Source organism: Ambystoma mexicanum, unplaced genomic scaffold (assembly GCF_040938575.1).
Source record: "Ambystoma mexicanum isolate Mex_15411 unplaced genomic scaffold, UKY_AmexF1_1 Mex_scaf20, whole genome shotgun sequence".
Classification (NCBI taxonomy): Eukaryota; Metazoa; Chordata; class Amphibia; order Caudata; family Ambystomatidae; genus Ambystoma; species Ambystoma mexicanum.
The window spans coordinates 2,115,845-2,141,630 of NW_027182434.1; the positions used below are offsets into that span (position 1 = coordinate 2,115,845).

General features: G+C 51.3%; 26 non-coding genes across 26 annotated transcripts; 18 read left to right on the top strand and 8 right to left on the bottom strand.

Annotated features, from left to right (window-relative positions):
* Positions 1–75: 75 nt before the first annotated feature.
* Positions 76–157, top strand: TRNAL-AAG (transfer RNA leucine (anticodon AAG)). The gene has a single exon. It is a non-coding gene; the product is annotated as a tRNA-Leu (tRNA).
* A 774-nt stretch (positions 158–931) lies between these two features.
* On the bottom strand, positions 932–1,003 carry TRNAD-GUC (transfer RNA aspartic acid (anticodon GUC)). The gene has a single exon. It is a non-coding gene; the product is annotated as a tRNA-Asp (tRNA).
* A 540-nt stretch (positions 1,004–1,543) lies between these two features.
* On the top strand, positions 1,544–1,625 carry TRNAL-AAG (transfer RNA leucine (anticodon AAG)). The gene has a single exon. It is a non-coding gene; the product is annotated as a tRNA-Leu (tRNA).
* A 774-nt stretch (positions 1,626–2,399) lies between these two features.
* TRNAD-GUC (transfer RNA aspartic acid (anticodon GUC)) lies at positions 2,400–2,471 on the bottom strand. The gene has a single exon. It is a non-coding gene; the product is annotated as a tRNA-Asp (tRNA).
* A 540-nt stretch (positions 2,472–3,011) lies between these two features.
* Positions 3,012–3,093, top strand: TRNAL-AAG (transfer RNA leucine (anticodon AAG)). Its single transcript has one exon. It is a non-coding gene; the product is annotated as a tRNA-Leu (tRNA).
* Positions 3,094–3,867: 774 nt separating this feature from the next.
* TRNAD-GUC (transfer RNA aspartic acid (anticodon GUC)) lies at positions 3,868–3,939 on the bottom strand. Its single transcript has one exon. It is a non-coding gene; the product is annotated as a tRNA-Asp (tRNA).
* A 540-nt stretch (positions 3,940–4,479) lies between these two features.
* On the top strand, positions 4,480–4,561 carry TRNAL-AAG (transfer RNA leucine (anticodon AAG)). Its single transcript has one exon. It is a non-coding gene; the product is annotated as a tRNA-Leu (tRNA).
* A 1,397-nt stretch (positions 4,562–5,958) lies between these two features.
* Positions 5,959–6,040, top strand: TRNAL-AAG (transfer RNA leucine (anticodon AAG)). The gene has a single exon. It is a non-coding gene; the product is annotated as a tRNA-Leu (tRNA).
* Positions 6,041–7,426: 1,386 nt separating this feature from the next.
* On the top strand, positions 7,427–7,508 carry TRNAL-AAG (transfer RNA leucine (anticodon AAG)). The gene has a single exon. It is a non-coding gene; the product is annotated as a tRNA-Leu (tRNA).
* Positions 7,509–8,282: 774 nt separating this feature from the next.
* TRNAD-GUC (transfer RNA aspartic acid (anticodon GUC)) lies at positions 8,283–8,354 on the bottom strand. The gene has a single exon. It is a non-coding gene; the product is annotated as a tRNA-Asp (tRNA).
* A 540-nt stretch (positions 8,355–8,894) lies between these two features.
* TRNAL-AAG (transfer RNA leucine (anticodon AAG)) lies at positions 8,895–8,976 on the top strand. Its single transcript has one exon. It is a non-coding gene; the product is annotated as a tRNA-Leu (tRNA).
* A 774-nt stretch (positions 8,977–9,750) lies between these two features.
* Positions 9,751–9,822, bottom strand: TRNAD-GUC (transfer RNA aspartic acid (anticodon GUC)). Its single transcript has one exon. It is a non-coding gene; the product is annotated as a tRNA-Asp (tRNA).
* A 540-nt stretch (positions 9,823–10,362) lies between these two features.
* On the top strand, positions 10,363–10,444 carry TRNAL-AAG (transfer RNA leucine (anticodon AAG)). The gene has a single exon. It is a non-coding gene; the product is annotated as a tRNA-Leu (tRNA).
* A 1,369-nt stretch (positions 10,445–11,813) lies between these two features.
* TRNAL-AAG (transfer RNA leucine (anticodon AAG)) lies at positions 11,814–11,895 on the top strand. The gene has a single exon. It is a non-coding gene; the product is annotated as a tRNA-Leu (tRNA).
* A 1,375-nt stretch (positions 11,896–13,270) lies between these two features.
* TRNAL-AAG (transfer RNA leucine (anticodon AAG)) lies at positions 13,271–13,352 on the top strand. The gene has a single exon. It is a non-coding gene; the product is annotated as a tRNA-Leu (tRNA).
* Positions 13,353–14,721: 1,369 nt separating this feature from the next.
* TRNAL-AAG (transfer RNA leucine (anticodon AAG)) lies at positions 14,722–14,803 on the top strand. Its single transcript has one exon. It is a non-coding gene; the product is annotated as a tRNA-Leu (tRNA).
* Positions 14,804–15,577: 774 nt separating this feature from the next.
* Positions 15,578–15,649, bottom strand: TRNAD-GUC (transfer RNA aspartic acid (anticodon GUC)). The gene has a single exon. It is a non-coding gene; the product is annotated as a tRNA-Asp (tRNA).
* A 540-nt stretch (positions 15,650–16,189) lies between these two features.
* TRNAL-AAG (transfer RNA leucine (anticodon AAG)) lies at positions 16,190–16,271 on the top strand. The gene has a single exon. It is a non-coding gene; the product is annotated as a tRNA-Leu (tRNA).
* Positions 16,272–17,650: 1,379 nt separating this feature from the next.
* Positions 17,651–17,732, top strand: TRNAL-AAG (transfer RNA leucine (anticodon AAG)). The gene has a single exon. It is a non-coding gene; the product is annotated as a tRNA-Leu (tRNA).
* A 774-nt stretch (positions 17,733–18,506) lies between these two features.
* On the bottom strand, positions 18,507–18,578 carry TRNAD-GUC (transfer RNA aspartic acid (anticodon GUC)). The gene has a single exon. It is a non-coding gene; the product is annotated as a tRNA-Asp (tRNA).
* Positions 18,579–19,118: 540 nt separating this feature from the next.
* On the top strand, positions 19,119–19,200 carry TRNAL-AAG (transfer RNA leucine (anticodon AAG)). Its single transcript has one exon. It is a non-coding gene; the product is annotated as a tRNA-Leu (tRNA).
* Positions 19,201–20,565: 1,365 nt separating this feature from the next.
* TRNAL-AAG (transfer RNA leucine (anticodon AAG)) lies at positions 20,566–20,647 on the top strand. The gene has a single exon. It is a non-coding gene; the product is annotated as a tRNA-Leu (tRNA).
* A 1,366-nt stretch (positions 20,648–22,013) lies between these two features.
* TRNAL-AAG (transfer RNA leucine (anticodon AAG)) lies at positions 22,014–22,095 on the top strand. The gene has a single exon. It is a non-coding gene; the product is annotated as a tRNA-Leu (tRNA).
* Positions 22,096–22,869: 774 nt separating this feature from the next.
* Positions 22,870–22,941, bottom strand: TRNAD-GUC (transfer RNA aspartic acid (anticodon GUC)). The gene has a single exon. It is a non-coding gene; the product is annotated as a tRNA-Asp (tRNA).
* Positions 22,942–23,481: 540 nt separating this feature from the next.
* Positions 23,482–23,563, top strand: TRNAL-AAG (transfer RNA leucine (anticodon AAG)). The gene has a single exon. It is a non-coding gene; the product is annotated as a tRNA-Leu (tRNA).
* Positions 23,564–24,929: 1,366 nt separating this feature from the next.
* On the top strand, positions 24,930–25,011 carry TRNAL-AAG (transfer RNA leucine (anticodon AAG)). Its single transcript has one exon. It is a non-coding gene; the product is annotated as a tRNA-Leu (tRNA).
* Positions 25,012–25,786: the final 775 nt, after the last annotated feature.

Here is a 25,786-nt window from a genome sequence, read left to right on the forward strand (position 1 = left end):
TTCCAAGGAGAAAAGGCAAAGCACTAAAGCGGGCCGGGCAACGGGTCAAGTTCCGCTTTCGGCGACTAGCAGGGAGGTAGCGTGGCCGAGCGGTCTAAGGCGCTGGATTAAGGCTCCAGTCTCTTCGGAGGCGTGGGTTCAAATCCCACCGCTGCCACTTTTCCTGGCCTTGCATTTTAAAGAAGAACGTAACGTTGACCTCTTCCTTCATTAGTGCCACCTCTGTCGCAATGAGCAAGCGGATGGTATGCCACACCCTGCAGGAAAAAGGTTTCGCTTCTGACGTCTTGCTTTTCTGGACATCCAGTCTCAAGTTTCCCATCTGGAACGGCGCTCCCTGCTGCTTTGTGAAGGCTTGCTGCAAGAGCCTTCGAAACCCAGGAGCTCTTGCGTTGAGCTGTGACGCGTCCTGGGAAGACCTCCCGTTGCAGCGGAATGAGCCCCACTTCCAGGGCGTGCTGGTAGCAAATTTCCCACAGCCCACAGGGAGCAAACGATCCCAGGTGTGATGTATCACCAGGAGAGGCTGAGATGAGAGTAAGGGTTCACGCGTGTGCCCGGACCGAGGTTAATGATGGGATTAGAGCTAGGCTTAGATGCAGGGAAAGAGTGAGAGTTATAATTAGGGATAAAGCTAACAGGTGATCATTACTCGTCATGTAACATGATACAAAGGGTCAGAAGAGGAACTGATTCAGGGTTACAATTTGGACTTCGCAGACAACAGGAGCACTAAATGGTGCTGAGGGGGACTCAATAAAGTGGACCGGCCGCCTAATGTAAGCAATTGTGCACAAATATTGTACGATGACTAGCGTTGCCGGTGCTTTTTTCTTAAAGAGTCAGTTCTTGGCACCCATTCCCTACTTGACTCAGCCTAATCTTCAAGAATATTTGTCAAGAACTAAAAAAAATCCAGAAAAGGTTTAACCTCCCCGTCGGGGAATTGAACCCCGGTCTCCCGCGTGACAGGCGGGGATACTGACCACTATACTAACGAGGAGACGTGAGGGCATGAAATGAACAGCTGCTGATGTCTGCACAGCATCCAGCGACCACCTAGCTGGCCTAGGGGGTCTCATTTTCCCCCGTCAAACGGCTTGCCCGATCTAAGGCTAATTTCTTTCTTTTTATCGGCACCAGGCTTAAAACTCAGTTTAAGGCGATAGTTCCGGGCTATGTTTGACTCCAGAGTTGAATCTGTCATCCCGCATTTCCTCAGCAAATCAAGCTACCCATCTCAAGTCTCATGAGCTGAGGACGGCAAAGTCCCTGTGGGCTTAGGACAGTCAAAGAAACCCCTGGGCTGCATGCTAAGCCCCTTTTCGGCTTCACTTTCCGAATCCTGCCCTAGCTTGCGATTAGTTTTTTTCTCACTTCTTGCCCCCATCTCCCACCTTGCCTCATGGTCTCCCCTCCTCTGCGCACCTGACAGTTTGCCTGCCCTTCCACTGCCTGTCTCCAGACTTTCCAAGGAGAAAAGGCAAAGCACTAAAGCGGGCCGGGCAACGGGTCAAGTTCCGCTTTCGGCGACTAGCAGGGAGGTAGCGTGGCCGAGCGGTCTAAGGCGCTGGATTAAGGCTCCAGTCTCTTCAGAGGCGTGGGTTCAAATCCCACCGCTGCCACTTTTCCTGGCCTTGCATTTTAAAGAAGAACGTAACGTTGACCTCTTCCTTCATTAGTGCCACCTCTGTCGCAATGAGCAAGCGGATGGTATGCCACACCCTGCAGGAAAAAGGTTTCGCTTCTGACGTCTTGCTTTTCTGGACATCCAGTCTCAAGTTTCCCATCTGGAACGGCGCTCCCTGCTGCTTTGTGAAGGCTTGCTGCAAGAGCCTTCGAAACCCAGGAGCTCTTGCGTTGAGCTGTGACGCGTCCTGGGAAGACCTCCCGTTGCAGCGGAATGAGCCCCACTTCCAGGGCGTGCTGGTAGCAAATTTCCCACAGCCCACAGGGAGCAAACGATCCCAGGTGTGATGTATCACCAGGAGAGGCTGAGATGAGAGTAAGGGTTCACGCGTGTGCCCGGACCGAGGTTAATGATGGGATTAGAGCTAGGGTTAGATGCAGGGAAAGAGTGAGAGTTATAATTAGGGATAAAGCTAACAGGTGATCATTACTCGTCATGTAACATGATACAAAGGGTCAGAAGAGGAACTGATTCAGGGTTACAATTTGGACTTCGCAGACAACAGGAGCACTAAATGGTGCTGAGGGGGACTCAATAAAGTGGACCGGCCGCCTAATGTAAGCAATTGTGCACAAATATTGTACGATGACTAGCGTTGCCGGTGCTTTTTTCTTAAAGAGTCAGTTCTTGGCACCCATTCCCTACTTGACTCAGCCTAATCTTCAAGAATATTTGTCAAGAACTAAAAAAAATCCAGAAAAGGTTTAACCTCCCCGTCGGGGAATTGAACCCCGGTCTCCCGCGTGACAGGCGGGGATACTGACCACTATACTAACGAGGAGACGTGAGGGCATGAAATGAACAGCTGCTGATGTCTGCACAGCATCCAGCGACCACCTAGCTGGCCTAGGGGGTCTCATTTTCCCCCGTCAAACGGCTTGCCCGATCTAAGGCTAATTTCTTTCTTTTTATCGGCACCAGGCTTAAAACTCAGTTTAAGGCGATAGTTCCGGGCTATGTTTGACTCCAGAGTTGAATCTGTCATCCCGCATTTCCTCAGCAAATCAAGCTACCCATCTCAAGTCTCATGAGCTGAGGACGGCAAAGTCCCTGTGGGCTTAGGACAGTCAAAGAAACCCCTGGGCTGCATGCTAAGCCCCTTTTCGGCTTCACTTTCCGAATCCTGCCCTAGCTTGCGATTAGTTTTTTTCTCACTTCTTGCCCCCATCTCCCACCTTGCCTCATGGTCTCCCCTCCTCTGCGCACCTGACAGTTTGCCTGCCCTTCCACTGCCTGTCTCCAGACTTTCCAAGGAGAAAAGGCAAAGCACTAAAGCGGGCCGGGCAACGGGTCAAGTTCCGCTTTCGGCGACTAGCAGGGAGGTAGCGTGGCCGAGCGGTCTAAGGCGCTGGATTAAGGCTCCAGTCTCTTCGGAGGCGTGGGTTCAAATCCCACCGCTGCCACTTTTCCTGGCCTTGCATTTTAAAGAAGAACGTAACGTTGACCTCTTCCTTCATTAGTGCCACCTCTGTCGCAATGAGCAAGAGGATGGTATGCCACACCCTGCAGGAAAAAGGTTTCGCTTCTGACGTCTTGCTTTTCTGGACATCCAGTCTCAAGTTTCCCATCTGGAACGGCGCTCCCTGCTGCTTTGTGAAGGCTTGCTGCAAGAGCCTTCGAAACCCAGGAGCTCTTGCGTTGAGCTGTGACGCGTCCTGGGAAGACCTCCCGTTGCAGCGGAATGAGCCCCACTTCCAGGGCGTGCTGGTAGCAAATTTCCCACAGCCCACAGGGAGCAAACGATCCCAGGTGTGATGTATCACCAGGAGAGGCTGAGATGAGAGTAAGGGTTCACGCGTGTGCCCGGACCGAGGTTAATGATGGGATTAGAGCTAGGGTTAGATGCAGGGAAAGAGTGAGAGTTATAATTAGGGATAAAGCTAACAGGTGATCATTACTCGTCATGTAACATGATACAAAGGGTCAGAAGAGGAACTGATTCAGGGTTACAATTTGGACTTCGCAGACAACAGGAGCACTAAATGGTGCTGAGGGGGACTCAATAAAGTGGACCGGCCGCCTAATGTAAGCAATTGTGCACAAATATTGTACGATGACTAGCGTTGCCGGTGCTTTTTTCTTAAAGAGTCAGTTCTTGGCACCCATTCCCTACTTGACTCAGCCTAATCTTCAAGAATATTTGTCAAGAACTAAAAAAAATCCAGAAAAGGTTTAACCTCCCCGTCGGGGAATTGAACCCCGGTCTCCCGCGTGACAGGCGGGGATACTGACCACTATACTAACGAGGAGACGTGAGGGCATGAAATGAACAGCTGCTGATGTCTGCACAGCATCCAGCGACCACCTAGCTGGCCTAGGGGGTCTCATTTTCCCCCGTCAAACGGCTTGCCCGATCTAAGGCTAATTTCTTTCTTTTTATCGGCACCAGGCTTAAAACTCAGTTTAAGGCGATAGTTCCGGGCTATGTTTGACTCCAGAGTTGAATCTGTCATCCCGCATTTCCTCAGCAAATCAAGCTACCCATCTCAAGTCTCATGAGCTGAGGACGGCAAAGTCCCTGTGGGCTTAGGACAGTCAAAGAAACCCCTGGGCTGCATGCTAAGCCCCTTTTCGGCTTCACTTTCCGAATCCTGCCCTAGCTTGCGATTAGTTTTTTTCTCACTTCTTGCCCCCATCTCCCACCTTGCCTCATGGTCTCCCCTCCTCTGCGCACCTGACAGTTTGCCTGCCCTTCCACTGCCTGTCTCCAGACTTTCCAAGGAGAAAAGGCAAAGCACTAAAGCGGGCCGGGCAACGGGTCAAGTTCCGCTTTCGGCGACTAGCAGGGAGGTAGCGTGGCCGAGCGGTCTAAGGCGCTGGATTAAGGCTCCAGTCTCTTCGGAGGCGTGGGTTCAAATCCCACCGCTGCCACTTTTCCTGGCCTTGCATTTTAAAGAAGAACGTAACGTTGACCTCTTCCTTCATTAGTGCCACCTCTGTCGCAATGAGCAAGCGGATGGTATGCCACACCCTGCAGGAAAAAGGTTTCGCTTCTGACGTCTTGCTTTTCTGGACATCCAGTCTCAAGTTTCCCATCTGGAACGGCGCTCCCTGCTGCTTTGTGAAGGCTTGCTGCAAGAGCCTTCGAAACCCAGGAGCTCTTGCGTTGAGCTGTGACGCGTCCTGGGAAGACCTCCCGTTGCAGCGGAATGAGCCCCACTTCCAGGGCGTGCTGGTAGCAAATTTCCCACAGCCCACAGGGAGCAAACGATCCCAGGTGTGATGTATCACCAGGAGAGGCTGAGATGAGAGTAAGGGTTCACGCGTGTGCCCGGACCGAGGTTAATGATGGGATTAGAGCTAGGGTTAGATGCAGGGAAAGAGTGAGAGTTATAATTAGGGATAAAGCTAACAGGTGATCATTACTCGTCATGTAACATGATACAAAGGGTCAGAAGAGGAACTGATTCAGGGTTACAATTTGGACTTCGCAGACAACAGGAGCACTAAATGGTGCTGAGGGGGACTCAATAAAGTGGACCGGCCGCCTAATGTAAGCAATTGTGCACAAATATTGTACGATGACTAGCGTTGCTGGTGCTTTTTTCTTAAAGAGTCAGTTCTTGGCACCCATTCCCTACTTGACTCAGCCTAATCTTCAAGAATATTTGTCAAGAACTAAAAAAAATCCAGAAAAGGTTTAACCTCCCCGTCGGGGAATTGAACCCGAATTGAACCCCGGTCTCCCGCGTGACAGGCGGGGATACTGACCACTATACTAACGAGGAGACGTGAGGGCATGAAATGAACAGCTGCTGATGTCTGCACAGCATCCAGCGACCACCTAGCTGGCCTAGGGGGTCTCATTTTCCCCCGTCAAACGGCTTGCCCGATCTAAGGCTAATTTCTTTCTTTTTATCGGCACCAGGCTTAAAACTCAGTTTAAGGCGATAGTTCCGGGCTATGTTTGACTCCAGAGTTGAATCTGTCATCCCGCATTTCCTCAGCAAATCAAGCTACCCATCTCAAGTCTCATGAGCTGAGGACGGCAAAGTCCCTGTGGGCTTAGGACAGTCAAAGAAACCCCTGGGCTGCATGCTAAGCCCCTTTTCGGCTTCACTTTCCGAATCCTGCCCTAGCTTGCGATTAGTTTTTTTCTCACTTCTTGCCCCCATCTCCCACCTTGCCTCATGGTCTCCCCTCCTCTGCGCACCTGACAGTTTGCCTGCCCTTCCACTGCCTGTCTCCAGACTTTCCAAGGAGAAAAGGCAAAGCACTAAAGCGGGCCGGGCAACGGGTCAAGTTCCGCTTTCGGCGACTAGCAGGGAGGTAGCGTGGCCGAGCGGTCTAAGGCGCTGGATTAAGGCTCCAGTCTCTTCGGAGGCGTGGGTTCAAATCCCACCGCTGCCACTTTTCCTGGCCTTGCATTTTAAAGAAGAACGTAACGTTGACCTCTTCCTTCATTAGTGCCACCTCTGTCGCAATGAGCAAGCGGATGGTATGCCACACCCTGCAGGAAAAAGGTTTCGCTTCTGACGTCTTGCTTTTCTGGACATCCAGTCTCAAGTTTCCCATCTGGAACGGCGCTCCCTGCTGCTTTGTGAAGGCTTGCTGCAAGAGCCTTCGAAACCCAGGAGCTCTTGCGTTGAGCTGTGACGCGTCCTGGGAAGACCTCCCGTTGCAGCGGAATGAGCCCCACTTCCAGGGCGTGCTGGTAGCAAATTTCCCACAGCCCACAGGGAGCAAACGATCCCAGGTGTGATGTATCACCAGGAGAGGCTGAGATGAGAGTAAGGGTTCACGCGTGTGCCCGGACCGAGGTTAATGATGGGATTAGAGCTAGGGTTAGATGCAGGGAAAGAGTGAGAGTTATAATTAGGGATAAAGCTAACAGGTGATCATTACTCGTCATGTAACATGATACAAAGGGTCAGAAGAGGAACTGATTCAGGGTTACAATTTGGACTTCGCAGACAACAGGAGCACTAAATGGTGCTGAGGGGGACTCAATAAAGTGGACCGGCCGCCTAATGTAAGCAATTGTGCACAAATATTGTACGATGACTAGCGTTGCCGGTGCTTTTTTCTTAAAGAGTCAGTTCTTGGCACCCATTCCCTACTTGACTCAGCCTAATCTTCAAGAATATTTGTCAAGAACTAAAAAAAATCCAGAAAAGGTTTAACCTCCCCGTCGGGGAATTGAACCCCGGTCTCCCGCGTGACAGGCGGGGATACTGACCACTATACTAACAAGGAGACGTGAGGGCATGAAATGAACAGCTGCTGATGTCTGCACAGCATCCAGCGACCACCTAGCTGGCCTAGGGGGTCTCATTTTCCCCCGTCAAACGGCTTGCCCGATCTAAGGCTAATTTCTTTCTTTTTATCGGCACCAGGCTTAAAACTCAGTTTAAGGCGATAGTTCCGGGCTATGTTTGACTCCAGAGTTGAATCTGTCATCCCGCATTTCCTCAGCAAATCAAGCTACCCATCTCAAGTCTCATGAGCTGAGGACGGCAAAGTCCCTGTGGGCTTAGGACAGTCAAAGAAACCCCTGGGCTGCATGCTAAGCCCCTTTTCGGCTTCACTTTCCGAATCCTGCCCTAGCTTGCGATTAGTTTTTTTCTCACTTCTTGCCCCCATCTCCCACCTTGCCTCATGGTCTCCCCTCCTCTGCGCACCTGACAGTTTGCCTGCCCTTCCACTGCCTGTCTCCAGACTTTCCAAGGAGAAAAGGCAAAGCACTAAAGCGGGCCGGGCAACGGGTCAAGTTCCGCTTTCGGCGACTAGCAGGGAGGTAGCGTGGCCGAGCGGTCTAAGGCGCTGGATTAAGGCTCCAGTCTCTTCAGAGGCGTGGGTTCAAATCCCACCGCTGCCACTTTTCCTGGCCTTGCATTTTAAAGAAGAACGTAACGTTGACCTCTTCCTTCATTAGTGCCACCTCTGTCGCAATGAGCAAGCGGATGGTATGCCACACCCTGCAGGAAAAAGGTTTCGCTTCTGACGTCTTGCTTTTCTGGACATCCAGTCTCAAGTTTCCCATCTGGAACGGCGCTCCCTGCTGCTTTGTGAAGGCTTGCTGCAAGAGCCTTCGAAACCCAGGAGCTCTTGCGTTGAGCTGTGACGCGTCCTGGGAAGACCTCCCGTTGCAGCGGAATGAGCCCCACTTCCAGGGCGTGCTGGTAGCAAATTTCCCACAGCCCACAGGGAGCAAACGATCCCAGGTGTGATGTATCACCAGGAGAGGCTGAGATGAGAGTAAGGGTTCACGCGTGTGCCCGGACCGAGGTTAATGATGGGATTAGAGCTAGGGTTAGATGCAGGGAAAGAGTGAGAGTTATAATTAGGGATAAAGCTAACAGGTGATCATTACTCGTCATGTAACATGATACAAAGGGTCAGAAGAGGAACTGATTCAGGGTTACAATTTGGACTTCGCAGACAACAGGAGCACTAAATGGTGCTGAGGGGGACTCAATAAAGTGGACCGGCCGCCTAATGTAAGCAATTGTGCACAAATATTGTACGATGACTAGCGTTGCCGGTGCTTTTTTCTTAAAGAGTCAGTTCTTGGCACCCATTCCCTACTTGACTCAGCCTAATCTTCAAGAATATTTGTCAAGAACTAAAAAAAATCCAGAAAAGGTTTAACCTCCCCGTCGGGGAATTGAACCCCGGTCTCCCGCGTGACAGGCGGGGATACTGACCACTATACTAACGAGGAGACGTGAGGGCATGAAATGAACAGCTGCTGATGTCTGCACAGCATCCAGCGACCACCTAGCTGGCCTAGGGGGTCTCATTTTCCCCCGTCAAACGGCTTGCCCGATCTAAGGCTAATTTCTTTCTTTTTATCGGCACCAGGCTTAAAACTCAGTTTAAGGCGATAGTTCCGGGCTATGTTTGACTCCAGAGTTGAATCTGTCATCCCGCATTTCCTCAGCAAATCAAGCTACCCATCTCAAGTCTCATGAGCTGAGGACGGCAAAGTCCCTGTGGGCTTAGGACAGTCAAAGAAACCCCTGGGCTGCATGCTAAGCCCCTTTTCGGCTTCACTTTCCGAATCCTGCCCTAGCTTGCGATTAGTTTTTTTCTCACTTCTTGCCCCCATCTCCCACCTTGCCTCATGGTCTCCCCTCCTCTGCGCACCTGACAGTTTGCCTGCCCTTCCACTGCCTATCTCCAGACTTTCCAAGGAGAAAAGGCAAAGCACTAAAGCGGGCCGGGCAACGGGTCAAGTTCCGCTTTCGGCGACTAGCAGGGAGGTAGCGTGGCCGAGCGGTCTAAGGCGCTGGATTAAGGCTCCAGTCTCTTCGGAGGCGTGGGTTCAAATCCCACCGCTGCCACTTTTCCTGGCCTTGCATTTTAAAGAAGAACGTAACGTTGACCTCTTCCTTCATTAGTGCCACCTCTGTCGCAATGAGCAAGAGGATGGTATGCCACACCCTGCAGGAAAAAGGTTTCGCTTCTGACGTCTTGCTTTTCTGGACATCCAGTCTCAAGTTTCCCATCTGGAACGGCGCTCCCTGCTGCTTTGTGAAGGCTTGCTGCAAGAGCCTTCGAAACCCAGGAGCTCTTGCGTTGAGCTGTGACGCGTCCTGGGAAGACCTCCCGTTGCAGCGGAATGAGCCCCACTTCCAGGGCGTGCTGGTAGCAAATTTCCCACAGCCCACAGGGAGCAAACGATCCCAGGTGTGATGTATCACCAGGAGAGGCTGAGATGAGAGTAAGGGTTCACGCGTGTGCCCGGACCGAGGTTAATGATGGGATTAGAGCTAGGGTTAGATGCAGGGAAAGAGTGAGAGTTATAATTAGGGATAAAGCTAACAGGTGATCATTACTCGTCATGTAACATGATACAAAGGGTCAGAAGAGGAACTGATTCAGGGTTACAATTTGGACTTCGCAGACAACAGGAGCACTAAATGGTGCTGAGGGGGACTCAATAAAGTGGACCGGCCGCCTAATGTAAGCAATTGTGCACAAATATTGTACGATGACTAGCGTTGCCGGTGCTTTTTTCTTAAAGAGTCAGTTCTTGGCACCCATTCCCTACTTGACTCAGCCTAATCTTCAAGAATATTTGTCAAGAACTAAAAAAAATCCAGAAAAGGTTTAACCTCCCCGTCGGGGAATTGAACCCCGGTCTCCCGCGTGACAGGCGGGGATACTGACCACTATACTAACGAGGAGACGTGAGGGCATGAAATGAACAGCTGCTGATGTCTGCACAGCATCCAGCGACCACCTAGCTGGCCTAGGGGGTCTCATTTTCCCCCGTCAAACGGCTTGCCCGATCTAAGGCTAATTTCTTTCTTTTTATCGGCACCAGGCTTAAAACTCAGTTTAAGGCGATAGTTCCGGGCTATGTTTGACTCCAGAGTTGAATCTGTCATCCCGCATTTCCTCAGCAAATCAAGCTACCCATCTCAAGTCTCATGAGCTGAGGACGGCAAAGTCCCTGTGGGCTTAGGACAGTCAAAGAAACCCCTGGGCTGCATGCTAAGCCCCTTTTCGGCTTCACTTTCCGAATCCTGCCCTAGCTTGCGATTAGTTTTTTTCTCACTTCTTGCCCCCATCTCCCACCTTGCCTCATGGTCTCCCCTCCTCTGCGCACCTGACAGTTTGCCTGCCCTTCCACTGCCTGTCTCCAGACTTTCCAAGGAGAAAAGGCAAAGCACTAAAGCGGGCCGGGCAACGGGTCAAGTTCCGCTTTCGGCGACTAGCAGGGAGGTAGCGTGGCCGAGCGGTCTAAGGCGCTGGATTAAGGCTCCAGTCTCTTCGGAGGCGTGGGTTCAAATCCCACCGCTGCCACTTTTCCTGGCCTTGCATTTTAAAGAAGAACGTAACGTTGACCTCTTCCTTCATTAGTGCCACCTCTGTCGCAATGAGCAAGCGGATGGTATGCCACACCCTGCAGGAAAAAGGTTTCGCTTCTGACGTCTTGCTTTTCTGGACATCCAGTCTCAAGTTTCCCATCTGGAACGGCGCTCCCTGCTGCTTTGTGAAGGCTTGCTGCAAGAGCCTTCGAAACCCAGGAGCTCTTGCGTTGAGCTGTGACGCGTCCTGGGAAGACCTCCCGTTGCAGCGGAATGAGCCCCACTTCCAGGGCGTGCTGGTAGCAAATTTCCCACAGCCCACAGGGAGCAAACGATCCCAGGTGTGATGTATCACCAGGAGAGGCTGAGATGAGAGTAAGGGTTCACGCGTGTGCCCGGACCGAGGTTAATGATGGGATTAGAGCTAGGGTTAGATGCAGGGAAAGAGTGAGAGTTATAATTAGGGATAAAGCTAACAGGTGATCATTACTCGTCATGTAACATGATACAAAGGGTCAGAAGAGGAACTGATTCAGGGTTACAATTTGGACTTCGCAGACAACAGGAGCACTAAATGGTGCTGAGGGGGACTCAATAAAGTGGACCGGCCGCCTAATGTAAGCAATTGTGCACAAATATTGTGCGATGACTAGCGTTGCCGGTGCTTTTTTCTTAAAGAGTCAGTTCTTGGCACCCATTCCCTACTTGACTCAGCCTAATCTTCAAGAATATTTGTCAAGAACTAAAAAAAATCCAGAAAAGGTTTAACCTCCCCGTCGGGGAATTGAACCCCCGGGGGATACTGACCACTATACTAACGAGGAGACGTGAGGGCATGAAATGAACAGCTGCTGATGTCTGCACAGCATCCAGCGACCACCTAGCTGGCCTAGGGGGTCTCATTTTCCCCCGTCAAACGGCTTGCCCGATCTAAGGCTAATTTCTTTCTTTTTATCGGCACCAGGCTTAAAACTCAGTTTAAGGCGATAGTTCCGGGCTATGTTTGACTCCAGAGTTGAATCTGTCATCCCGCATTTCCTCAGCAAATCAAGCTACCCATCTCAAGTCTCATGAGCTGAGGACGGCAAAGTCCCTGTGGGCTTAGGACAGTCAAAGAAACCCCTGGGCTGCATGCTAAGCCCCTTTTCGCCTTCACTTTCCGAATCCTGCCCTAGCTTGCGATTAGTTTTTTTCTCACTTCTTGCCCCCATCTCCCACCTTGCCTCATGGTCTCCCCTCCTCTGCGCACCTGACAGTTTGCCTGCCCTTCCACTGCCTGTCTCCAGACTTTCCAAGGAGAAAAGGCAAAGCACTAAAGCGGGCCGGGCAACGGGTCAAGTTCCGCTTTCGGCGACTAGCAGGGAGGTAGCGTGGCCGAGCGGTCTAAGGCGCTGGATTAAGGCTCCAGTCTCTTCGGAGGCGTGGGTTCAAATCCCACCGCTGCCACTTTTCCTGGCCTTGCATTTTAAAGAAGAACGTAACGTTGACCTCTTCCTTCATTAGTGCCACCTCTGTCGCAATGAGCAAGCGGATGGTATGCCACACCCTGCAGGAAAAAGGTTTCGCTTCTGACGTCTTGCTTTTCTGGACATCCAGTCTCAAGTTTCCCATCTGGAACGGCGCTCCCTGCTGCTTTGCGAAGGCTTGCTGCAAGAGCCTTCGAAACCCAGGAGCTCTTGCGTTGAGCTGTGACGCGTCCTGGGAAGACCTCCCGTTGCAGCGGAATGAGCCCCACTTCCAGGGCGTGCTGGTAGCAAATTTCCCACAGCCCACAGGGAGCAAACGATCCCAGGTGTGATGTATCACCAGGAGAGGCTGAGATGAGAGTAAGGGTTCACGCGTGTGCCCGGACCGAGGTTAATGATGGGATTAGAGCTAGGGTTAGATGCAGGGAAAGAGTGAGAGTTATAATTAGGGATAAAGCTAACAGGTGATCATTACTCGTCATGTAACATGATACAAAGGGTCAGAAGAGGAACTGATTCAGGGTTACAATTTGGACTTCGCAGACAACAGGAGCACTAAATGGTGCTGAGGGGGACTCAATAAAGTGGACCGGCCGCCTAATGTAAGCAATTGTGCACAAATATTGTACGATGACTAGCGTTGCCGGTGCTTTTTTCTTAAAGAGTCAGTTCTTGGCACCCATTCCCTACTTGACTCAGCCTAATCTTCAAGAATATTTGTCAAGAACTAAAAAAAATCCAGAAAAGGTTTAACCTCCCCGAACCCCGGTCTCCCGCGTGACAGGCGGGGATACTGACCACTATACTAACGAGGAGACGTGAGGGCATGAAATGAACAGCTGCTGATGTCTGCACAGCATCCAGCGACCACCTAGCTGGCCTAGGGGGTCTCATTTTCCCCCGTCAAACGGCTTGCCCGATCTAAGGCTAATTTCTTTCTTTTTATCGGCACCAGGCTTAAAACTCAGTTTAAGGCGATAGTTCCGGGCTATGTTTGACTCCAGAGTTGAATCTGTCATCCCGCATTTCCTCAGCAAATCAAGCTACCCATCTCAAGTCTCATGAGCTGAGGACGGCAAAGTCCCTGTGGGCTTAGGACAGTCAAAGAAACCCCTGGGCTGCATGCTAAGCCCCTTTTCGGCTTCACTTTCCGAATCCTGCCCTAGCTTGCGATTAGTTTTTTTCTCACTTCTTGCCCCCATCTCCCACCTTGCCTCATGGTCTCCCCTCCTCTGCGCACCTGACAGTTTGCCTGCCCTTCCACTGCCTGTCTCCAGACTTTCCAAGGAGAAAAGGCAAAGCACTAAAGCGGGCCGGGCAACGGGTCAAGTTCCGCTTTCGGCGACTAGCAGGGAGGTAGCGTGGCCGAGCGGTCTAAGGCGCTGGATTAAGGCTCCAGTCTCTTCGGAGGCGTGGGTTCAAATCCCACCGCTGCCACTTTTCCTGGCCTTGCATTTTAAAGAAGAACGTAACGTTGACCTCTTCCTTCATTAGTGCCACCTCTGTCGCAATGAGCAAGCGGATGGTATGCCACACCCTGCAGGAAAAAGGTTTCGCTTCTGACGTCTTGCTTTTCTGGACATCCAGTCTCAAGTTTCCCATCTGGAACGGCGCTCCCTGCTGCTTTGTGAAGGCTTGCTGCAAGAGCCTTCGAAACCCAGGAGCTCTTGCGTTGAGCTGTGACGCGTCCTGGGAAGACCTCCCGTTGCAGCGGAATGAGCCCCACTTCCAGGGCGTGCTGGTAGCAAATTTCCCACAGCCCACAGGGAGCAAACGATCCCAGGTGTGATGTATCACCAGGAGAGGCTGAGATGAGAGTAAGGGTTCACGCGTGTGCCCGGACCGAGGTTAATGATGGGATTAGAGCTAGGGTTAGATGCAGGGAAAGAGTGAGAGTTATAATTAGGGATAAAGCTAACAGGTGATCATTACTCGTCATGTAACATGATACAAAGGGTCAGAAGAGGAACTGATTCAGGGTTACAATTTGGACTTCGCAGACAACAGGAGCACTAAATGGTGCTGAGGGGGACTCAATAAAGTGGACCGGCCGCCTAATGTAAGCAATTGTGCACAAATATTGTGCGATGACTAGCGTTGCCGGTGCTTTTTTCTTAAAGAGTCAGTTCTTGGCACCCATTCCCTACTTGACTCAGCCTAATCTTCAAGAATATTTGTCAAGAACTAAAAAAAATCCAGAAAAGGTTTAACCTCCCCGTCGGGGAATTGAACCCCCGGGGGATACTGACCACTATACTAACGAGGAGACGTGAGGGCATGAAATGAACAGCTGCTGATGTCTGCACAGCATCCAGCGACCACCTAGCTGGCCTAGGGGGTCTCATTTTCCCCCGTCAAACGGCTTGCCCGATCTAAGGCTAATTTCTTTCTTTTTATCGGCACCAGGCTTAAAACTCAGTTTAAGGCGATAGTTCCGGGCTATGTTTGACTCCAGAGTTGAATCTGTCATCCCGCATTTCCTCAGCAAATCAAGCTACCCATCTCAAGTCTCATGAGCTGAGGACGGCAAAGTCCCTGTGGGCTTAGGACAGTCAAAGAAACCCCTGGGCTGCATGCTAAGCCCCTTTTCGCCTTCACTTTCCGAATCCTGCCCTAGCTTGCGATTAGTTTTTTTCTCACTTCTTGCCCCCATCTCCCACCTTGCCTCATGGTCTCCCCTCCTCTGCGCACCTGACAGTTTGCCTGCCCTTCCACTGCCTGTCTCCAGACTTTCCAAGGAGAAAAGGCAAAGCACTAAAGCGGGCCGGGCAACGGGTCAAGTTCCGCTTTCGGCGACTAGCAGGGAGGTAGCGTGGCCGAGCGGTCTAAGGCGCTGGATTAAGGCTCCAGTCTCTTCGGAGGCGTGGGTTCAAATCCCACCGCTGCCACTTTTCCTGGCCTTGCATTTTAAAGAAGAACGTAACGTTGACCTCTTCCTTCATTAGTGCCACCTCTGTCGCAATGAGCAAGCGGATGGTATGCCACACCCTGCAGGAAAAAGGTTTCGCTTCTGACGTCTTGCTTTTCTGGACATCCAGTCTCAAGTTTCCCATCTGGAACGGCGCTCCCTGCTGCTTTGCGAAGGCTTGCTGCAAGAGCCTTCGAAACCCAGGAGCTCTTGCGTTGAGCTGTGACGCGTCCTGGGAAGACCTCCCGTTGCAGCGGAATGAGCCCCACTTCCAGGGCGTGCTGGTAGCAAATTTCCCACAGCCCACAGGGAGCAAACGATCCCAGGTGTGATGTATCACCAGGAGAGGCTGAGATGAGAGTAAGGGTTCACGCGTGTGCCCGGACCGAGGTTAATGATGGGATTAGAGCTAGGGTTAGATGCAGGGAAAGAGTGAGAGTTATAATTAGGGATAAAGCTAACAGGTGATCATTACTCGTCATGTAACATGATACAAAGGGTCAGAAGAGGAACTGATTCAGGGTTACAATTTGGACTTCGCAGACAACAGGAGCACTAAATGGTGCTGAGGGGGACTCAATAAAGTGGACCGGCCGCCTAATGTAAGCAATTGTGCACAAATATTGTACGATGACTAGCGTTGCCGGTGCTTTTTTCTTAAAGAGTCAGTTCTTGGCACCCATTCCCTACTTGACTCAGCCTAATCTTCAAGAATATTTGTCAAGAACTAAAAAAAATCCAGAAAAGGTTTAACCTCCCCGTCGGGGAATTGAACCCCGGTCTCCCGCGTGACAGGCGGGGATACTGACCACTATACTAACGAGGAGACGTGAGGGCATGAAATGAACAGCTGCTGATGTCTGCACAGCATCCAGCGACCACCTAGCTGGCCTAGGGGGTCTCATTTTCCCCCGTCAAACGGCTTGCCCGATCTAAGGCTAATTTCTTTCTTTTTATCGGCACCAGGCTTAAAACTCAGTTTAAGGCGATAGTTCCGGGCTATGTTTGACTCCAGAGTTGAATCTGTCATCCCGCATTTCCTCAGCAAATCAAGCTACCCATCTCAAGTCTCATGAGCTGAGGACGGCAAAGTCCCTGTGGGCTTAGGACAGTCAAAGAAACCCCTGGGCTGCATGCTAAGCCCCTTTTCGGCTTCACTTTCCGAATCCTGCCCTAGCTTGCGATTAGTTTTTTTCTCACTTCTTGCCCCCATCTCCCACCTTGCCTCATGGTCTCCCCTCCTCTGCGCACCTGACAGTTTGCCTGCCCTTCCACTGCCTGTCTCCAGACTTTCCAAGGAGAAAAGGCAAAGCACTAAAGCGGGCCGGGCAACGGGTCAAGTTCCGCTTTCGGCGACTAGCAGGGAGGTAGCGTGGCCGAGCGGTCTAAGGCGCTGGATTAAGGCTCCAGTCTCTTCGGAGGCGTGGGTTCAAATCCCACCGCTGCCACCTTTCCTGGCCTTGCATTTTAAAGAAGAACGTAACGTTGACCTCTTCCTTCATTAGTGCCACCTCTGTCGCAATGAGCAAGCGGATGGTATGCCACACCCTGCAGGAAAAAGGTTTCGCTTCTGACGTCTTGCTTTTCTGGACATCCAGTCTCAAGTTTCCCATCTGGAACGGCGCTCCCTGCTGCTTTGTGAAGGCTTGCTGCAAGAGCCTTCGAAACCCAGGAGCTCTTGCGTTGAGCTGTGACGCGTCCTGGGAAGACCTCCCGTTGCAGCGGAATGAGCCCCACTTCCAGGGCGTGCTGGTAGCAAATTTCCCACAGCCCACAGGGAGCAAACGATCCCAGGTGTGATGTATCACCAGGAGAGGCTGAGATGAGAGTAAGGGTTCACGCGTGTGCCCGGACCGAGGTTAATGATGGGATTAGAGCTAGGGTTAGATGCAGGGAAAGAGTGAGAGTTATAATTAGGGATAAAGCTAACAGGTGATCATTACTCGTCATGTAACATGATACAAAGGGTCAGAAGAGGAACTGATTCAGGGTTACAATTTGGACTTCGCAGACAACAGGAGCACTAAATGGTGCTGAGGGGGACTCAATAAAGTGGACCGGCCGCCTAATGTAAGCAATTGTGCACAAATATTGTACGATGACTAGCGTTGCCGGTGCTTTTTTCTTAAAGAGTCAGTTCTTGGCACCCATTCCCTACTTGACTCAGCCTAATCTTCAAGAATATTTGTCAAGAACTAAAAAAAATCCAGAAAAGGTTTAACCTCCCCGTCGGGACCCCGGTCTCCCGCGTGACAGGCGGGGATACTGACCACTATACTAACGAGGAGACGTGAGGGCATGAAATGAACAGCTGCTGATGTCTGCACAGCATCCAGCGACCACCTAGCTGGCCTAGGGGGTCTCATTTTCCCCCGTCAAACGGCTTGCCCGATCTAAGGCTAATTTCTTTCTTTTTATCGGCACCAGGCTTAAAACTCAGTTTAAGGCGATAGTTCCGGGCTATGTTTGACTCCAGAGTTGAATCTGTCATCCCGCATTTCCTCAGCAAATCAAGCTACCCATCTCAAGTCTCATGAGCTGAGGACGGCAAAGTCCCTGTGGGCTTAGGACAGTCAAAGAAACCCCTGGGCTGCATGCTAAGCCCCTTTTCGGCTTCACTTTCCGAATCCTGCCCTAGCTTGCGATTAGTTTTTTTCTCACTTCTTGCCCCCATCTCCCACCTTGCCTCATGGTCTCCCCTCCTCTGCGCACCTGACAGTTTGCCTGCCCTTCCACTGCCTGTCTCCAGACTTTCCAAGGAGAAAAGGCAAAGCACTAAAGCGGGCCGGGCAACGGGTCAAGTTCCGCTTTCGGCGACTAGCAGGGAGGTAGCGTGGCCGAGCGGTCTAAGGCGCTGGATTAAGGCTCCAGTCTCTTCGGAGGCGTGGGTTCAAATCCCACCGCTGCCACTTTTCCTGGCCTTGCATTTTAAAGAAGAACGTAACGTTGACCTCTTCCTTCATTAGTGCCACCTCTGTCGCAATGAGCAAGCGGATGGTATGCCACACCCTGCAGGAAAAAGGTTTCGCTTCTGACGTCTTGCTTTTCTGGACATCCAGTCTCAAGTTTCCCATCTGGAACGGCGCTCCCTGCTGCTTTGTGAAGGCTTGCTGCAAGAGCCTTCGAAACCCAGGAGCTCTTGCGTTGAGCTGTGACGCGTCCTGGGAAGACCTCCCGTTGCAGCGGAATGAGCCCCACTTCCAGGGCGTGCTGGTAGCAAATTTCCCACAGCCCACAGGGAGCAAACGATCCCAGGTGTGATGTATCACCAGGAGAGGCTGAGATGAGAGTAAGGGTTCACGCGTGTGCCCGGACCGAGGTTAATGATGGGATTAGAGCTAGGGTTAGATGCAGGGAAAGAGTGAGAGTTATAATTAGGGATAAAGCTAACAGGTGATCATTACTCGTCATGTAACATGATACAAAGGGTCAGAAGAGGAACTGATTCAGGGTTACAATTTGGACTTCGCAGACAACAGGAGCACTAAATGGTGCTGAGGGGGACTCAATAAAGTGGACCGGCCGCCTAATGTAAGCAATTGTGCACAAATATTGTACGATGACTAGCGTTGCCGGTGCTTTTTTCTTAAAGAGTCAGTTCTTGGCACCCATTCCCTACTTGACTCAGCCTAATCTTCAAGAATATTTGTCAAGAACTAAAAAAAATCCAGAAAAGGTTTAACCTCCCCGTCGGGGAATTGAACCCCGGTCTCCCGCGTGACAGGCGGGGATACTGACCACTATACTAACGAGGAGACGTGAGGGCATGAAATGAACAGCTGCTGATGTCTGCACAGCATCCAGCGACCACCTAGCTGGCCTAGGGGGTCTCATTTTCCCCCGTCAAACGGCTTGCCCGATCTAAGGCTAATTTCTTTCTTTTTATCGGCACCAGGCTTAAAACTCAGTTTAAGGCGATAGTTCCGGGCTATGTTTGACTCCAGAGTTGAATCTGTCATCCCGCATTTCCTCAGCAAATCAAGCTACCCATCTCAAGTCTCATGAGCTGAGGACGGCAAAGTCCCTGTGGGCTTAGGACAGTCAAAGAAACCCCTGGGCTGCATGCTAAGCCCCTTTTTGGCTTCACTTTCCGAATCCTGCCCTAGCTTGCGATTAGTTTTTTACTCACTTCTTGCCCCCATCTCCCACCTTGCCTCATGGTCTCCCCTCCTCTGCGCACCTGACAGTTTGCCTGCCCTTCCACTGCCTGTCTCCAGACTTTCCAAGGAGAAAAGGCAAAGCACTAAAGCGGGCCGGGCAACGGGTCAAGTTCCGCTTTCGGCGACTAGCAGGGAGGTAGCGTGGCCGAGCGGTCTAAGGCGCTGGATTAAGGCTCCAGTCTCTTCGGAGGCGTGGGTTCAAATCCCACCGCTGCCACTTTTCCTGGCCTTGCATTTTAAAGAAGAACGTAACGTTGACCTCTTCCTTCATTAGTGCCACCTCTGTCGCAATGAGCAAGCGGATGGTATGCCACACCCTGCAGGAAAAAGGTTTCGCTTCTGACGTCTTGCTTTTCTGGACATCCAGTCTCAAGTTTCCCATCTGGAACGGCGCTCCCTGCTGCTTTGTGAAGGCTTGCTGCAAGAGCCTTCGAAACCCAGGAGCTCTTGCGTTGAGCTGTGACGCGTCCTGGGAAGACCTCCCGTTGCAGCGGAATGAGCCCCACTTCCAGGGCGTGCTGGTAGCAAATTTCCCACAGCCCACAGGGAGCAAACGATCCCAGGTGTGATGTATCACCAGGAGAGGCTGAGATGAGAGTAAGGGTTCACGCGTGTGCCCGGACCGAGGTTAATGATGGGATTAGAGCTAGGGTTAGATGCAGGGAAAGAGTGAGAGTTATAATTAGGGATAAAGCTAACAGGTGATCATTACTCGTCATGTAACATGATACAAAGGGTCAGAAGAGGAACTGATTCAGGGTTACAATTTGGACTTTGCAGACAACAGGAGCACTAAATGGTGCTGAGGGGGACTCAATAAAGTGGACCGGCCGCCTAATGTAAGCAAATGTGCACAAATATTGTACGATGACTAGCGTTGCCGGTGCTTTTTTCTTAAAGAGTCAGTTCTTGGCACCCATTCCCTACTTGACTCAGCCTAATCTTCAAGAATATTTGTCAAGAACTAAAAAAAATCCAGAAAAGGTTTAACCTCGGTCTCCCGCGTGACAGGCGGGGATACTGACCACTATACTAACGAGGAGACGTGAGGGCATGAAATGAACAGCTGCTGATGTCTGCACAGCATCCAGCGACCACCTAGCTGGCCTAGGGGGTCTCATTTTCCCCCGTCAAACGGCTTGCCCGATCTAAGGCTAATTTCTTTCTTTTTATCGGCACCAGGCTTAAAACTCAGTTTAAGGCGATAGTTCCGGGCTATGTTTGACTCCAGAGTTGAATCTGTCATCCCGCATTTCCTCAGCAAATCAAGCTACCCATCTCAAGTCTCATGAGCTGAGGACGGCAAAGTCCCTGTGGGCTTAGGACAGTCAAAGAAACCCCTGGGCTGCATGCTAAGCCCCTTTTCGGCTTCACTTTCCGAATCCTGCCCTAGCTTGCGATTAGTTTTTTTCTCACTTCTTGCCCCCATCTCCCACCTTGCCTCATGGTCTCCCCTCCTCTGCGCACCTGACAGTTTGCCTGCCCTTCCACTGCCTGTCTCCAGACTTTCCAAGGAGAAAAGGCAAAGCACTAAAGCGGGCCGGGCAACGGGTCAAGTTCCGCTTTCGGCGACTAGCAGGGAGGTAGCGTGGCCGAGCGGTCTAAGGCGCTGGATTAAGGCTCCAGTCTCTTCGGAGGCGTGGGTTCAAATCCCACCGCTGCCACTTTTCCTGGCCTTGCATTTTAAAGAAGAACGTAACGTTGACCTCTTCCTTCATTAGTGCCACCTCTGTCGCAATGAGCAAGCGGATGGTAGGCCACACCCTGCAGGAAAAAGGTTTCGCTTCTGACGTCTTGCTTTTCTGGACATCCAGTCTCAAGTTTCCCATCTGGAACGGCGCTCCCTGCTGCTTTGTGAAGGCTTGCTGCAAGAGCCTTCGAAACCCAGGAGCTCTTGCGTTGAGCTGTGACGCGTCCTGGGAAGACCTCCCGTTGCAGCGGAATGAGCCCCACTTCCAGGGCGTGCTGGTAGCAAATTTCCCACAGCCCACAGGGAGCAAACGATCCCAGGTGTGATGTATCACCAGGAGAGGCTGAGATGAGAGTAAGGGTTCACGCGTGTGCCCGGACCGAGGTTAATGATGGGATTAGAGCTAGGGTTAGATGCAGGGAAAGAGTGAGAGTTATAATTAGGGATAAAGCTAACAGGTGATCATTACTCGTCATGTAACATGATACAAAGGGTCAGAAGAGGAACTGATTCAGGGTTACAATTTGGACTTCGCAGACAACAGGAGCACTAAATGGTGCTGAGGGGGACTCAATAAAGTGGACCGGCCGCCTAATGTAAGCAATTGTGCACAAATATTGTACGATGACTAGCGTTGCCGGTGCTTTTTTCTTAAAGAGTCAGTTCTTGGCACCCATTCCCTACTTGACTCAGCCTAATCTTCAAGAATATTTGTCAAGAACTAAAAAAAATCCAGAAAAGGTTTAACCTCCCCGTCGGGGAATTGAACCCCGGTCTCCCGACCACTATACTAACGAGGAGACGTGAGGGCATGAAATGAACAGCTGCTGATGTCTGCACAGCATCCAGCGACCACCTAGCTGGCCTAGGGGGTCTCATTTTCCCCCGTCAAACGGCTTGCCCGATCTAAGGCTAATTTCTTTCTTTTTATCGGCACCAGGCTTAAAACTCAGTTTAAGGCGATAGTTCCGGGCTATGTTTGACTCCAGAGTTGAATCTGTCATCCCGCATTTCCTCAGCAAATCAAGCTACCCATCTCAAGTCTCATGAGCTGAGGACGGCAAAGTCCCTGTGGGCTTAGGACAGTCAAAGAAACCCCTGGGCTGCATGCTAAGCCCCTTTTCGGCTTCACTTTCCGAATCCTGCCCTAGCTTGCGATTAGTTTTTTTCTCACTTCTTGCCCCCATCTCCCACCTTGCCTCATGGTCTCCCCTCCTCTGCGCACCTGACAGTTTGCCTGCCCTTCCACTGCCTGTCTCCAGACTTTCCAAGGAGAAAAGGCAAAGCACTAAAGCGGGCCGGGCAACGGGTCAAGTTCCGCTTTCGGCGACTAGCAGGGAGGTAGCGTGGCCGAGCGGTCTAAGGCGCTGGATTAAGGCTCCAGTCTCTTCGGAGGCGTGGGTTCAAATCCCACCGCTGCCACTTTTCCTGGCCTTGCATTTTAAAGAAGAACGTAACGTTGACCTCTTCCTTCATTAGTGCCACCTCTGTCGCAATGAGCAAGAGGATGGTATGCCACACCCTGCAGGAAAAAGGTTTCGCTTCTGACGTCTTGCTTTTCTGGACATCCAGTCTCAAGTTTCCCATCTGGAACGGCGCTCCCTGCTGCTTTGTGAAGGCTTGCTGCAAGAGCCTTCGAAACCCAGGAGCTCTTGCGTTGAGCTGTGACGCGTCCTGGGAAGACCTCCCGTTGCAGCGGAATGAGCCCCACTTCCAGGGCGTGCTGGTAGCAAATTTCCCACAGCCCACAGGGAGCAAACGATCCCAGGTGTGATGTATCACCAGGAGAGGCTGAGATGAGAGTAAGGGTTCACGCGTGTGCCCGGACCGAGGTTAATGATGGGATTAGAGCTAGGGTTAGATGCAGGGAAAGAGTGAGAGTTATAATTAGGGATAAAGCTAACAGGTGATCATTACTCGTCATGTAACATGATACAAAGGGTCAGAAGAGGAACTGATTCAGGGTTACAATTTGGACTTCGCAGACAACAGGAGCACTAAATGGTGCTGAGGGGGACTCAATAAAGTGGACCGGCCGCCTAATGTAAGCAATTGTGCACAAATATTGTACGATGACTAGCGTTGCCGGTGCTTTTTTCTTAAAGAGTCAGTTCTTGGCACCCATTCCCTACTTGACTCAGCCTAATCTTCAAGAATATTTGTCAAGAACTAAAAAAAATCCAGAAAAGGTTTAACCTCCCCGTCGGGGAATTGAACCCCGGTCTCCCGCGTGACAGGCGGGGATACTGACCACTATACTAACGAGGAGACGTGAGGGCATGAAATGAACAGCTGCTGATGTCTGCACAGCATCCAGCGACCACCTAGCTGGCCTAGGGGGTCTCATTTTCCCCCGTCAAACGGCTTGCCCGATCTAAGGCTAATTTCTTTCTTTTTATCGGCACCAGGCTTAAAACTCAGTTTAAGGCGATAGTTCCGGGCTATGTTTGACTCCAGAGTTGAATCTGTCATCCCGCATTTCCTCAGCAAATCAAGCTACCCATCTCAAGTCTCATGAGCTGAGGACGGCAAAGTCCCTGTGGGCTTAGGACAGTCAAAGAAACCCCTGGGCTGCATGCTAAGCCCCTTTTCGGCTTCACTTTCCGAATCCTGCCCTAGCTTGCGATTAGTTTTTTTCTCACTTCTTGCCCCCATCTCCCACCTTGCCTCATGGTCTCCCCTCCTCTGCGCACCTGACAGTTTGCCTGCCCTTCCACTGCCTGTCTCCAGACTTTCCAAGGAGAAAAGGCAAAGCACTAAAGCGGGCCGGGCAACGGGTCAAGTTCCGCTTTCGGCGACTAGCAGGGAGGTAGCGTGGCCGAGCGGTCTAAGGCGCTGGATTAAGGCTCCAGTCTCTTCGGAGGCGTGGGTTCAAATCCCACCGCTGCCACTTTTCCTGGCCTTGCATTTTAAAGAAGAACGTAACGTTGACCTCTTCCTTCATTAGTGCCACCTCTGTCGCAATGAGCAAGCGGATGGTAGGCCACACCCTGCAGGAAAAAGGTTTCGCTTCTGACGTCTTGCTTTTCTGGACATCCAGTCTCAAGTTTCCCATCTGGAACGGCGCTCCCTGCTGCTTTGTGAAGGCTTGCTGCAAGAGCCTTCGAAACCCAGGAGCTCTTGCGTTGAGCTGTGACGCGTCCTGGGAAGACCTCCCGTTGCAGCGGAATGAGCCCCACTTCCAGGGCGTGCTGGTAGCAAATTTCCCACAGCCCACAGGGAGCAAACGATCCCAGGTGTGATGTATCACCAGGAGAGGCTGAGATGAGAGTAAGGGTTCACGCGTGTGCCCGGACCGAGGTTAATGATGGGATTAGAGCTAGGGTTAGATGCAGGGAAAGAGTGAGAGTTATAATTAGGGATAAAGCTAACAGGTGATCATTACTCGTCATGTAACATGATACAAAGGGTCAGAAGAGGAACTGATTCAGGGTTACAATTTGGACTTCGCAGACAACAGGAGCACTAAATGGTGCTGAGGGGGACTCAATAAAGTGGACCGGCCGCCTAATGTAAGCAATTGTGCACAAATATTGTACGATGACTAGCGTTGCCGGTGCTTTTTTCTTAAAGAGTCAGTTCTTGGCACCCATTCCCTACTTGACTCAGCCTAATCTTCAAGAATATTTGTCAAGAACTAAAAAAAATCCAGAAAAGGTTTAACCTCCCCGTCGGGGAATTGAACCCCGGTCTCCCGACCACTATACTAACGAGGAGACGTGAGGGCATGAAATGAACAGCTGCTGATGTCTGCACAGCATCCAGCGACCACCTAGCTGGCCTAGGGGGTCTCATTTTCCCCCGTCAAACGGCTTGCCCGATCTAAGGCTAATTTCTTTCTTTTTATCGGCACCAGGCTTAAAACTCAGTTTAAGGCGATAGTTCCGGGCTATGTTTGACTCCAGAGTTGAATCTGTCATCCCGCATTTCCTCAGCAAATCAAGCTACCCATCTCAAGTCTCATGAGCTGAGGACGGCAAAGTCCCTGTGGGCTTAGGACAGTCAAAGAAACCCCTGGGCTGCATGCTAAGCCCCTTTTCGGCTTCACTTTCCGAATCCTGCCCTAGCTTGCGATTAGTTTTTTTCTCACTTCTTGCCCCCATCTCCCACCTTGCCTCATGGTCTCCCCTCCTCTGCGCACCTGACAGTTTGCCTGCCCTTCCACTGCCTGTCTCCAGACTTTCCAAGGAGAAAAGGCAAAGCACTAAAGCGGGCCGGGCAACGGGTCAAGTTCCGCTTTCGGCGACTAGCAGGGAGGTAGCGTGGCCGAGCGGTCTAAGGCGCTGGATTAAGGCTCCAGTCTCTTCGGAGGCGTGGGTTCAAATCCCACCGCTGCCACTTTTCCTGGCCTTGCATTTTAAAGAAGAACGTAACGTTGACCTCTTCCTTCATTAGTGCCACCTCTGTCGCAATGAGCAAGCGGATGGTATGCCACACCCTGCAGGAAAAAGGTTTCGCTTCTGACGTCTTGCTTTTCTGGACATCCAGTCTCAAGTTTCCCATCTGGAACGGCGCTCCCTGCTGCTTTGTGAAGGCTTGCTGCAAGAGCCTTCGAAACCCAGGAGCTCTTGCGTTGAGCTGTGACGCGTCCTGGGAAGACCTCCCGTTGCAGCGGAATGAGCCCCACTTCCAGGGCGTGCTGGTAGCAAATTTCCCACAGCCCACAGGGAGCAAACGATCCCAGGTGTGATGTATCACCAGGAGAGGCTGAGATGAGAGTAAGGGTTCACGCGTGTGCCCGGACCGAGGTTAATGATGGGATTAGAGCTAGGGTTAGATGCAGGGAAAGAGTGAGAGTTATAATTAGGGATAAAGCTAACAGGTGATCATTACTCGTCATGTAACATGATACAAAGGGTCAGAAGAGGAACTGATTCAGGGTTACAATTTGGACTTCGCAGACAACAGGAGCACTAAATGGTGCTGAGGGGGACTCAATAAAGTGGACCGGCCGCCTAATGTAAGCAATTGTGCACAAATATTGTACGATGACTAGCGTTGCCGGTGCTTTTTTCTTAAAGAGTCAGTTCTTGGCACCCATTCCCTACTTGACTCAGCCTAATCTTCAAGAATATTTGTCAAGAACTAAAAAAAATCCAGAAAAGGTTTAACC